At 41.7% G+C, this 13,844-nt stretch overlaps 1 protein-coding gene across 1 annotated transcript in view; it reads right to left on the bottom strand.

The window, feature by feature from the left end:
• Positions 1–13,844, bottom strand: part of nck2a (NCK adaptor protein 2a) — a 58,626-nt gene that overhangs the window by 7,056 nt on the left and 37,726 nt on the right. The gene's annotated exons all lie outside the window — the stretch shown is intronic.

Raw genomic sequence — 13,844 nt, 5'->3', positions numbered from 1 at the left:
TACCCATCTCCATCTCCTCTCCCTGCCTCCATCTCCTCTCCCTGCCTCCATCTCCTCTCCCTGCCTCCATCTCCTCTCCCTGCCTCCATCTCCTCTCCCTGCCTCCATCTCCTCTCCCTGCCTCCATCTCCTCTCCCTGCCTCCATCTCCTCTCCCTGCCTCCACACCTAACCATCTCCTCTCCCTGCCTCCACACCTACCCATCTCCTCTCCCTGCCTCCACACCTACCCATCTCCTCTCCCTGCCTCCACACCTACCCATCTCCTCTCCCTGCCTCCATCTCCTGCACAACGAAGACAGCAAGCTCTCTCCCGTCTCCTCCATGTTGATTATTTACCTGTTGTAACCCATGTTGAGCGCTAGCTAGGGCCAACTAAAAGTTGTTCTGATGCTTTCAGTTGTCACACCTAGGGAGATGGGTGACTGACATACAGATGACTAATGGCTCTGGTGGTTGGATGCTGGGCAGACAGACCCCATCAGGGCAGCTCTTACTGTACAAACCAATTACATCTTAAATAAAAGTCACCAAACATACTTTAGTTCTTCTGTTAGTTATGCAGTAAGTAGAATTACATTCCACTGCAAACACACATTCGCAATGCTGTCATTTGTTTAGTCACAACACAGGGAAAAGTGACAACTGTGTGTGTCAGTGTTTGTGTTGCAGTGTAGAGCCAGGTCACAGCTCTGTAGATGACAGCTAACTCAGAAAGTTATTGGGTTCACACAGAGTGCCACTAAACTTTCCTCCTGCTTTGTTGTGCGAGAGAGAAAATGGGTGAGGAGAGGTAGAGGGAGGAGGCTCCCTTGGCAGCTGTTACTAACACACAGAAGACCAGACATCACAGGACAGAACTCACAGAAAAGAGGGGCGGAGTGAGAAAGAGAGCGAGAGAGAAAAAGCGAAAGAGAAACAGAAAAAGAGGGCAGAACAGAGGGCAAGATCGAGGGAAAAACCGAGACAGAAGGGGATGACAAATGCAAACAAGATAGGAATATTGAACAGACCATAATGTTTAAAAGAAGAGTCAAGGTCCATGTACAACAAGCCACTGAGGAGTGGCTTCCGTCTGGCTACTCTACCATAAAGGACTGATTGGTGAAGTGCTGCAGAGATGGTTGTCCTTCTGTTCTCCAATGTCCAGAGGAAATCTGTGACCAAGGCCCTTCTAGCCTGATTGGTCAATTTGGCCGGGCGGCCAGCTGTAATTATTTTTATTTAACTAGGCAAGTCAGTTAAGAACAAATTCTTATTTACAATGACGGCCTATCCTGGACAAACCCGGACGACGCTGGGCCAATTATTTTTTTAATATATATATATTTTTTTATTTCACCTTTATTTAACCAGGTAGGCCATTTGAGAACAAGTTCTCATTTGCAACTGCGACCTGGCCAAGATAAAGCATAGCAGTGTGAACAGACAACACAGAGTTACACATGGAGTAAACAATTAACAAGTCAATAACACAGTAGAAAAAAAAGAGTCTATATACATTGTGTGCAAAAGGCATGAGGAAGTAGGCGAATAATTACAATTTAGCAGATTAACACTGGAGTGATAAATGATCAGATGGTCATGTACAGGTAGAGATATTGGTGTGCAAAAGAGCAGAAAAGTAAATAAATATAAACAGTATGGGGATGAGGTAGGTAAATTGGGTGGGCTATTTACCGATAGACTATGTACAGCTAGCAGCGATCGGTTAGCTGCTCAGATAGCAGATGTTTGAAGTTGATGAGGGAGATAAGTCTCCAACTTCAGCGATTTTTGCAATTCGTTCCAGTCACAGGCAGCAGAGAACTGGAACGAAAGGCGGCCAAATGAGGTGTTGGCTTTAGGGATGATCAGTGAGATACACCTGCTGGAGCACGTGCTACGGGTGGGTGTTGCCATCGTGACCAGTGAACTGAGATAAGGCGGAGCTTTACCTAGCATGGACTTGTAGATGACCTAGAGCCAGTGGGTCTGGCGACGAATATGTAGCGAGGGCCAGCCGACTAGAGCATACAGGTCGCAGTGGTGGGTGGTATAAGGTGATTTAGTAACAAAACGGATGGCACTGTGATAAACTGCATCCAGTTTGCTGAGTAGAGTATTGGAAGCTATTTTGTAGATGACATCGCCAAAGTCGAGGATCGGTAGGATAGTCAGTTTTACTAGGGTAAGTTTGGCGGCGTGAGTGAAGGAGGCTTTGTTGCGGAATAGAAAGCCGATTCTAGATTGGAGATGTTTGATATGAGTCTGGAATGAGAGTTTACAGTCTAGCCAGACACCTAGGTACTTATAGATGTTATGTGCCGCCCTATGGGACTCCCAGTCACGGCCGGATGTGATGCAGCTGGGATGCAGTGTCTTAGACCACTGCACCACTCTGGAGCCCACAAGAGAGTTTTGGTGGTTCCAAACTTCTTCAATTTAAGAATGATGGAGGCCACTGTGTTCTTGGGGACCTTCAATGCTGTAGAAATGTTTTTGGCACCCTTCCCCAGATCTGTACCCACGACACAATCCTGGACAATTCCTTCGACCTCATGGTTTGGTTTTTGCTCTGACATGCACTGTCAACTGTGGGACCTTATATAGACCGGTCCAACAGTTGACAGATCATGTCCAATCAATTTAATTTACTCCAGGTGGACTTCAATCAAGTTGTAGAAAGATCTCAAGGATGATCCATTTGAACAGGATGCACCAGACAGAGCTCGATTTCGAGTCTCCGTGCAAAGGGTCTGAATACTAAGTAATTAAGGTATTTCTGTATTTTATTTTTTGCTTTGTCATTATGGGTGTTGTGTGTAGATTGCAGAGGATTTGTTTTTTGTTTGTTTATTTTAACCATTTTAGAAATAGGCTGTAACGTAATACAAATTTGAATACTTTCCAAGGGCACTGTATGCTAATCTGATTGGGTAACACTAGAATACGCAAAAATATCTTTCAAAGGAACACAACAGCATTTTCATTATTTATCTTACTGTACGCAATGTTATTTATGGGTGTTCAATTTGAGAGTAAAGTGTTTTGGAAACCTCTGAGATACTATATAGAACACGTATATTTTATTAATTTTACCTTTATTTAACTAGGCAAGTCAGTTAAGAACAAATTCTTATTTTCAATGACGGCCTAGGAACAGTGTGTTAACTGCCTGTTCAGGGGCAGAACGACAGATTTGTACCTTGTCAGCTCGGGGGTTTGAACTTGCAACCTTCCAGTTACTAGTCCAACGCTCTAACCACTAGCCTACCCTGCCGCCCCATATACCAAAACGTCTTACGTGCATGTGACTCTGGAGGAGTATTTGAAAAAGTCCTTTATTGGCGCTCCAGGAAAATGTCCTCTTAAAAACTGCCTATAAACACAAATTATGTTTGTGATATGAAAATGCTAATGTTAACATGTGTTAAATACTTATTTAGGAAAAGTCAAGAATGGAGGGGGGGGCATGACATTAACAATTGCAGAGATATTTCTCTTTTAGATTCATATGCATTCAAAGTGTTTAAAAAAAAGTTTACACTCCTCAAAAGGCACTGAATGGGTGGAACAACTCATTAGTGTGTGTGTGTGTTGCCCCACTTGATGTGACACTACATGAAACCTCTCCTCCTGGGCCTACTTCAAGCCATCCCGTGGAGAGACTGAGCTGTCGACTGCCTCAGGGTAGAGAGCAGAGATATGCCGAGGGCAGCAGACACAATGTCCCCCGAGACCCACACAGCCCAGCTCAGCTGAAACACACACTCTCCATCTCCCTAATTTCCACTTCAAGGCTCTGGTCTGCTGGTTGGCAGCGGAACAGTCTATTCCCTCCTTCCACACTCCATCTTTCTCTCTCTCCCCCCCATCCTTATTCATTCATCACTGGAGCCTGACCCATGACAACCCTACCTCAGCATGTTTAATAACATCCCAGAGTGACGCAGAGGTTGGCATATCAACAGGGTGGGTAGGATGAGGGCTGTGGCGGTCACAATATTTAGACAGCCGGTGATTGTCAAGCAAATAACTGTCAGTCTCACGATAATTGATCGTTAATCAACAAACACATTTAGCAGCTCCTGACTTCCACTAATCACCTACAAGCCACTGATGCAGACCTTTGGAACATCTACATCTCAAAATGTCTAATAAATCCATTAAATATAGCCTACAACTTCGTAATAAATCCATTAAATATAGCCTACAACTTCGCAATAAATCCATTATTTATTTTAGACAGAATAGCATACTCTGAGTTGTCCTTATGTTAGGTTCTGATCTGGCTAGTTCATTTAGCAAACAAACAAGATTTGCTTAGAATGCCGTGGCATTATTTTATAGTGTGAATAATACAATGTAACAATGCTGAATAAAATAAAGGACATTTTCTCCAAACGATTTGAGGGAGTGTGACCATGCGGCTATTTTTTGTTGAGAGGTTAACAAAGAAATAGGTACTCCTATATGCTTAATTTAGAGTTATTTATGTAACTTTAGTTGTTCTGCAAATGTTGGGCTATGTTTTGTTTTTAATCCATTGTAAGGCGGCATGACGAGACTAATGATTTGAAAAGAAGTTGCTTGAAAGGCATGAGCTCCGTTTTGTTTTTTTGCGGAGGCTGTACACACTTCATCAGTCTCTCATTCACAATTTGACAAGCACTTGATAATGCCTCGGATTTCACAGCGGCATCCCCTTTGTATGGCTGTAATGCACCCTAAGCACGAATGTTCCATTAGCGAAAAACACCATTATCAAGTGACCGCAAATGCGATTGTGCATGTAATGCATTTATTATAAAAGGTGCATTTTTTTATGGTGAAAATGATCTTCCCCAAACTTGAAACTCACATGCTGCTTATGTATGCCAGCTAGGCTATATTGTCACCCATCAGACAATTCTTGATTTAAGCTTGTCTTCACATATACTAAATAATGTGTGCAATTTGTTTTGATTTAGAATGGATCATTATCATGCACCCGTCTCAAAACAGGGGCAGAGATAAAAATACAGGTCATCTATGCACTTAAATAGCGAATGGAGGATGCTTTTCCTGTGGTTCATTTTCATACCAGCCTGGTAGGCTATACTCCTGTTGTAAAGATAAGTAATGTGCTTAATATTACTAAAGTTGAGAAATAAATATAGTAGGCCTAGCCTACAGAAAGCTGATGGGATCCTCCTCTTTTTAATAGAGGTCATCACTGTTTTCTCACGCAATTGCATAGCCTATAGAAATGTTGCGCAACATGAGCTCATGGACTCTCATGAAGTGTTTGATTAGATTTTTGATTACATTTGCATTGATGTCAGAGTGATTAGAGGTACAATAGAGTGCTGAGAACCAGGCAGTTAGCAAGTTTGGTAGGCTACACTAATGACCTTCAGCAGCATCAGAGCTTGGAGAAGCCTAATTACCGTGACTACACGGTCACGTGGAATTTGACTGCCTTAAGACTCATGACTGCCGGTGTGGCGGTAATACGGTCATCGCAACAGCCCTAGGTAAGAGACTTAAAATGTAATTTGTTACAGTTACTAATTACCTGTCAATTGTAATCAGTAGGGCTGACTCCAATTAGTCGACTGGTCAATTGTTTAGGCGATAGGCTGTTGGTCGACAGATTTGCGTAACAAATATTGAGTACCAGTCAGAAGTGTGGACACCTACTCATTTGAGGGTTTTCCTGTATTTTTACTATTTTCTACATTGTAGAATAATAGTGAAGACATCAAAACTATGAAATAACACATATGGAATCATGTAGTAACCAAAAAAAGTGTTAAAATCTAAATTTATATTTAATATTTGAGATTCTTCTAAGTAGCCATCCTTTGCCTTGATGAGAGCTTTGCATACTCTTGGCATTCTCTCAACCAGCTTCATGAGGTAGGTAAATATATTTTTTTTTTATGGCACAGGAGACATGTCTGAGGCTATTACATCTCAGGATACTAATCCATTGCGGTGGCCACGGGGATGTGCTCTCTCCTGGCAATTTATGAACAGTCAACTTCATCATGTAAATTATTTGCATTTGATTGTTAGTGTCTGTCAATTCCCCATTACATATATCACCAGAAGTACATTTACCATTAATTCCTATAATTTGTAATCTATAATGTTTGTTAGAATACAGTCACTTCTGTTAATGCATTCAATATATAATTATTCCAGTCTAACGTTCTCGTTGTTGCAGTGGACACGCTGTTTCCAGAGCACACAACATATACTTGAGAGAAACCAGTTTTGATTTATTGAATTCCTTTTAGGGGTTATTCCAATTTAGGTATTTTGTTTGGAGCGCTTCTGTCAATGTTGAGTAAGGACACGCACCGGATTATACGTAGAAGTAGGCCTATAGGCTACCTGTCCTGCGTGCAAATGTAGGCATATAAATGTGCCCATTTGGAGATCAGATAGTGTTTCTGATTGGCTTAATGCAGCACTACTAATGAGCGATGGAGCATCTCAAAGTAACCTCAGACAGCAAGAAAACAAAGTCTGTTTTTTATATCCATTGAGAATGACAACAGTTCCTCAATGTATTGGAAACATCTTTCCAGCCCTCTCTCTTTCAATAACCACTTAGCATGAAAGAGAAAAAAATTAAATGCTCTGATCCAGTGGAAACATAGAACAGGCCTGCCTACCTGATGACCTCTTTTCCCTTGCGCAAATAGCCTACAGCTGTGTCTGTCCCAAGCTCACTGGCTCAGGAACCTCTGAGGGCCCAGCATATTTTATACAATGTTTCAAGTTCATTGCAGATAGGCCATGCGTAGCCAATATGATATTTATTTTTATCAGGGTATTTTCTACCTGTAGGCTGCAATGTATTAATTTGTTGGCTTTATGTAGGTTATTTTTACATAGTTGGCAATGGAAATAGAAGTGAAATTAATTTTTAGGTTTGTATCCTTATCGTTTAGATATAATATTGATGAACCACATGACAATGATTGAGATAGGAAAACAAAGTAAATGAAACTCTTCCACAGAAACATGCTTATGAAAACCATAAATGCCACGCAGATTGGTAGAAATGTTAAGATAAACCAGCATTCCACGTGAGAAAGGTTGCTGACTCCTCATGCAGCCTATAACCGGCAACTTCAGGAGAGTGAAGGCAGAATCTGGCAAAAGCCAGTAGGAGCAGGTTTGTTTTGGCTGCTGTGAAGGCACACTGTGGTATATCACCCAATAGATATTAGAGTTCAACAAATTTGTTTTCAAATTATTCTTTGTGGGTCTCTCGTTCTCTCCCTCTCACTGTTCAACTATTGTCTTTCCAAGTTAACTACTAACCATACTTTATGCACGGAAGTGCTTGCTAGTTGTAGCTTTTCTTTCAGTACTAAATTCATTCTCTGATCCTTTGAGTGGACAACATGTCAGTTCATCTTGCAAGAGCTCTGATAGGTTGGAGAACGTCTTCCGGAAGTTGTAAGTAATTACTGTGGAAGGGGGTGAGAACCATGAGCCTTTTAGGTTTTGTATTGAAGTCAATGTACCCAGAGAAGGACGGAAGCTAGCGGTGTTCCGACCACACCATGGTGCTACCCTACAGAGTGCTGCTGAGGCTACTGTAGACCATTGCAGGAAAAAAAAATTGGTGACGTGAATATATTTAGTATAGTTATCTAAAAATGATAACTATGATAAACAATTTATATGAAATTCACTGAGGATGGCCCTCTTCCTCCTGAGGAGCCTCCACTGCCATACAGTATCGCCTGTCGGCTAAACCACTGCTGTCGTCTTTACTGCCAAGCGTTTATTCAAGTTGTATGTATGGTCTTTGGATGCCGACAGCAGTCACACCATTGGAAGACATAGCTTGAACTGTAGCTTAAAATAAATAAATATATTAATTCCTGTGATCTATTATTGATCAAACACATTGCTGTGTCATCATGTAGTGGTCTCGGACTTGTGGTCAGACTCGCTCAGGCAGAACAAACGTAGAAACTTGCAATGCTGATTGATTTGAATGTCATTGAGAAAAGAGAAAAGGTGTCAGTTTGTTGTAAACATCCTTTATGAATATTAAAGTGAGCCTAGAAGTCATCTGTTTTTTCAGGATGATTTCTAATCTGGTAATGTAACAGATGAGTTGGTTTTTGTAACGGATGAATCCCCAACCCTGCCAATGCACAGGGCAATCGGAAGGAGTCATGATGAGTTAGTACAATGACACAGGGGAGTTAGTAGTTTTTATACTAAATACACAAGTGTGTTGAGAGGCACTGGATGTGTTCCCTTTCATAATCATTGTAGTTTCCATATTGTTAAGGGGTTTAAATTGAAAAAGTTCTTTATTAAATAAATAAATAAATAAATAAATAAATAAATAAATAAATAAATAAATAAATAAATAAATAAATAAATAAATAAATAAATAAATAAATAAATATATATATATATATATACAGAGTTTGTATTTGGCAAAAGTGTATGTAAACTTCCGACTTCAACTGTGTATATACAGTGCCTTGCGAAAGTATTCGGCCCCCTTGAACTTTGCGACCTTTTGCCACATTTCAGGCTTCAAACATAAAGATATAAAACTGTATTTTTTTGTAAAGAATCAACAACAAGTGGGACACAATCATGAAGTGGAATGACATTTATTGGATATTTCATACTTTTTTAACAAATCAAAAACTGAAAAATTGGGCTTGCAAAATTATTCAGCCCCCTTAAGTTAATACTTTGTAGCGCCACCTTTTGCTGCGATTACAGCTGCAAGTCGCTTGGGGTATGTCTCTATCAGTTCTGCACATCGAGAGACTGACATTTTTTCCCATTCCTCCTTGCAAAACAGCTCGAGCTCAGTGAGGTTGGATGGAGAGCATTTGTGAACAGCAGTTTTCAGTTCTTTCCACAGATTCTCGATTGGATTCAGGTCTGGACTTTGACTTGGACATTCTAACACCTGGATATGTTTATTTTTGTACCATTCCATTGTAGATTTTGCTTTATGTTTTGGATCATTGTCTTGTTGGAAGACAAATCTCCGTCCCAGTCTCAGGTCTTTTGCAGACTCCATCAGGTTTTCTTCCAGAATGGTCCTGTATTTGGCTCCATCCATCTTCCCATCAATTTTAACCATCTTCCCTGTCCCTGCTGAAGAAAAGCAGGCCCAAACCATGATGCTGCCACCACCATGTTTGACAGTGGGGATGGTGTGTTGCTTTTACGCCAAACATAACGTTTTGCATTGTTGCCAAAAAGTTCAATTTTGGTTTCATCTGACCAGAGCACCTTCTTCCACATGTTTGGTGTGTCTCCCAGGTGGCTTGTGGCAAACTTTAAACAACACTTTTATGGATATCTTTAAGAAATGGCTTTCTTCTTGCCACTCTTCCATAAAGGCCAGATTTGTGCAATACACGACTGATTGTTGTCCTATGGACAGAGTCTCCCACCTCAGCTGTAGATCTCTGCAGTTCATCCAGAGTGATCATGGGCCTCTTGGCTGCATCTCTGATCAGTCTTCTCCTTGTATGAGCTGAAAGTTTAGAGGGACGGCCAGGTCTTGGTAGATTTGCAGTGGTCTGATACTCCTTCCATTTCAATATTATCGCTTGCACAGTGCTCCTTGGGATGTTTAAAGCTTGGGAAATCTTTTTGTATCCAAATCCGGCTTTAAACTTCTTCACAACAGTATCTCGGACCTGCCTGGTGTGTTCCTTGTTCTTCATGATGCTCTCTGCGCTTTTGACGGACCTCTGAGACTATCACAGTGCAGGTGCATTTATACAGAGACTTGATTACACACAGGTGGATTGTATTTATCATCATTAGTCATTTAGGTCAACATTGGATCATTCAGAGATCCTCACTGAACTTCTGGAGAGAGTTTGCTGCACTGAAAGTAAAGGGGCTGAATAATTTTGCAAGCCTAATTTTTCAGTTTTTTATTTGTTAAAAAAGTTTGAAATATCCAATAAATGTCGTTCCACTTCATGATTGTGTCCCACTTGTTGTTTATTCTTCACAAAAAAATACAGTTTTATATCTTTATGATTGAAGCCTGAAATGTGGCAAAAGGTCACAAAGTTCAAGGGGGCCGAATACTTTCGCAAGGCACTGTATGTATGTATGTAATGTAATGTAATATGTGTGTATATATATATATATATATATATATATATATATATATATATATATATATATATATATATATATATATATATATATATATATATATATATATATATATATATATATATATATATATATATATGTATATATATATGTGTATGTATATATATATACATATACATACACACACATATATATATACATATATATACATATATATATATATATATATATATATATATATATGTATATATATATATATATGTATATATATATGTGTGTGTATGTATATATATATATATATATATATATATATATATATATATTTTTTTTTTTTACCTTTATTTAACCAGGCAAGTCAGTTAAGAACAAATTCTTATTTTCAATGACGGCCTGGGAACAGTGAGTAAACTGCCTGTTCAGGGGCAGAACGACAGATTTGTACCTTGTCAGCTCGGGGGTTTGAACTCACAACCTTCCGGTTACTAGTCCAACGCTCTAACCACTAGGCTACCCTGCCGCCCCTATATATATATATATATATAATATTATTATTCCCCATTGAAAGGTTGTGGCCTGTCAAATATTTAAAACATTGCTACAGTAAAAGCATAGTGCTATTAACACACAGTGTTATGTGCTCAGTCCATAACCATCCAGCGAGTTCTGTTTTCACAAACATTATGGGCAGACAGGCACGACGACAGTGTGTACTGTACACCCTATATCTGTCAGAGAGATGAGAAAAATGGGTCAAAAGTAAAAAAGACAAGAATAAACGAGTGAGGGAGCCATTTTGGCTCAGTGTGGAGACATTTGCCCTTTATTGGCCTGCAGTAGCTGTCAATGGATGAGTGAGCGTTGCCATTTTGGCTCAGTGGGGAGATGGTTGCCCCCTGCACAGCCATTTTGTATCAATGCTACTGGGCTTCTCCCTTCAGGAAGAACAACCCAGGACACAGCGAAACATGCAGTCCTGACTGGAAAAAGAGGTACCATAACTTCAAGTGCTTACTTTACTAGGCGGGCTGGCATGCATGTGCGCACACACAAAATAAGACACATTAGAAGTTACTGCCAAACCCTCACCATCCAAACATTGATTTATGATGAAATACAACATTTTGAAATGCTAGGGGTTGAAGTAGAACCTGGTCATAATGTAAAATTCAATAACAGACGCGGATAGCTAGTCGTTTATCGGTTTCACCACAGGCTGCAACACCATCAGGCTAGCGCGTCATGCCCACCCACCAACCATCAGGGCAAGTGCCTTGCTTTGTTAGAGACCTCACTCTGAAGCTGGTTTACTGGCCTGCAGACAGGACTTCAATGACTCAGCCACATCTCTTTAACGGGCATATAGAGACATCGCTTTAATTATGGATTCACTCACATTGGTGTCAGAATAACAGTGTGTAGGGGATAGCAGAGAAGGTGAGAATGTTTGTTGATGAGTGTTGGTTCAGCGCCTCTAGAATTAGTTTTCTTATTGCTAGAAATATTTTGAGATTCATGGCAAGAGAAAGAAGATAGATCTGTGCACTTCGTGAGCACTCCCCACGCACACACAGTCCTGACTCAGTGCTGGCGAGTGACAGTGACAGGCTGTGCAGTGTTGGCCCACAGTCTGATGGAGCCGTCCCTCGGGGCAGAGGGGAATGTGTGTCTGAAACAGACTACCCATCCCCTCGCATAGCCTCCTCCCCCCTCTCGCTCTCTCTCTGTATGTCTGTGTGCGCCTCTCTCTCGATCTAAACTTCTCTCTCGCTCTCCCACAAGCAGAGAAGACGTACACTATATATGCACAAAAGTATGTAAACACCCCTTCAAAATGAGTGGATTAGTCTATTTCAAGTATGAAATCAAGTATGAAATCGAGCACACAGTCATGCAATCTCCATAGACAAACATTGGCAGTAGAATGGCCTTACTGAAGAGCTCAGTGACTTTCAATGTAGCACCGTCATAGGATGCCAACTTTCCAACAAGTCAGTTCGTCAAATTTCTGCCGAAATGGCAGAGCAGCTGCACACAAGCCTAAGATCACCATGCGCAATGCTAAGCATCGGCTGGAGTGGTGTAACGATCACCGCCATTGGTCTCTGGAACAGTGGAAACGCATTCTCTGGAGTGATGATTTGGTTGATATCTGGAGAACACCTCCTTCCCCAATGCATAGTGCCAACTGTAAAGGGCTAGGCCCCTTAGTTCCAGTGAAGGGAAATCTTAATGCTACAGCGCCATTCTGGACGATTCTGTGCTTCCAACTTTGTGGCAAAGGTTTGGAGAAAGCCCTTTCCGGTTTCAGCATGACAATTCCGCAGAGCACAAAGCAAGGTCCATACATAAATGGTTTGTTGAGATTGGTGTGGAAGAACTTGAACGGCCTGCACAGAGACAAACGTCTCTTCAGTCTCCACCTGCCCAGAGACAGGATCACGTTTGATCATCCATGGATGTTCAGTAAACATCTTGGATAAGATTTAATCTACCATAATCCTGTCGTGTGCGGAGCAGTTTTCCTGACGTTACACGCATTATCCTGAACCCTTAACTCTAAACTAGGAATCTTTCCAACCGGAAACCTGTGAAGAGGAATGCTGACAAACCTGGGACAGGTGCACGACCTTTACACTCACAGGTCACACGCGAATGAGTGCTTGTATTATTAATGTGAGGATATACAGACACCAAGCTGTGGCAACTCAGAGAGATGGCCAACTGAACACGGTTCCTGAGATGCTGGTGGATAGCTGCTCTGTAAAGTAAGAGGCTCACATCCAGCCCCAGTACCAGAGTGGGACACACACATACAATTCAGGAGAAGGGTTAATAATGACCTCATCAATTTCTAGCGGTTGTGTAGAGGGGATTGACAAAATAGAGGAGGAAGTTAAGGGATGGATAGCCCTCTTTTTTAACGCTGATATACTACCACGCCTGCCGCCGCCAACATACCGATAACCCTGCCGCCGTACCGATAACCCTGCCGCCGTACCGATAACCCTGCCGCCGTACCGATAACCCTGCCGCCGCACCGATAACCCTGCCGCCGCCACCGTACCGATAACCCTGCCGCCGCACCGATAACCCTGCCGCCGCACCGATAACCCTGCTGCCGCCACCGTACCGATAACCCTGATGCCGTACTGAAACACACTGAAACTACCACCACCTACCAACACACTGAAACTACCACCACCTACCAACACACTGAAACTACCACCACCTACCAACACACTGAAACTACCACCACCTACCAACACACTGAAACTACCACCACCTACCAACACACTGAAACTACCACCACCTACCAACACACTGAAACTACCACCACCTACCAACACACTGAAACCACCACCACCTACCAACACACTGAAACCACCACCACCTACACACTGAAACCACCAACACACTGAAACCACCACCACCAACACACTGAAACCACCACCACCAACACACTGAAACCACCACCACCACCAACACACTGAAACCACCACCACCAACACACTGAAACCACCACCACCAACACACTGAAACCACCACCACCAACACACTGAAACCACCACCACCAACACACTGAAACTACCACCACCAACACACTGAAACTACCACCACCACCACCAACACACTGAAACTACCACCAACAACACACTGACAAACTACCACCAACAACACACTGACAAACTACCACCAACAACACACTGACAAACTACCACCAACAACACACTGACAAAC

The sequence above is a fragment of the Oncorhynchus mykiss genome, chromosome 3 (assembly GCF_057628025.1).
Source record: "Oncorhynchus mykiss isolate SJ-2025 chromosome 3, ASM5762802v1, whole genome shotgun sequence".
Lineage (NCBI taxonomy): Eukaryota > Metazoa > Chordata > Actinopteri > Salmoniformes > Salmonidae > Oncorhynchus > Oncorhynchus mykiss.
Note: the sequence above shows the minus strand (reverse complement) of the source record. Positions and strands in the feature narration are given on the sequence as shown.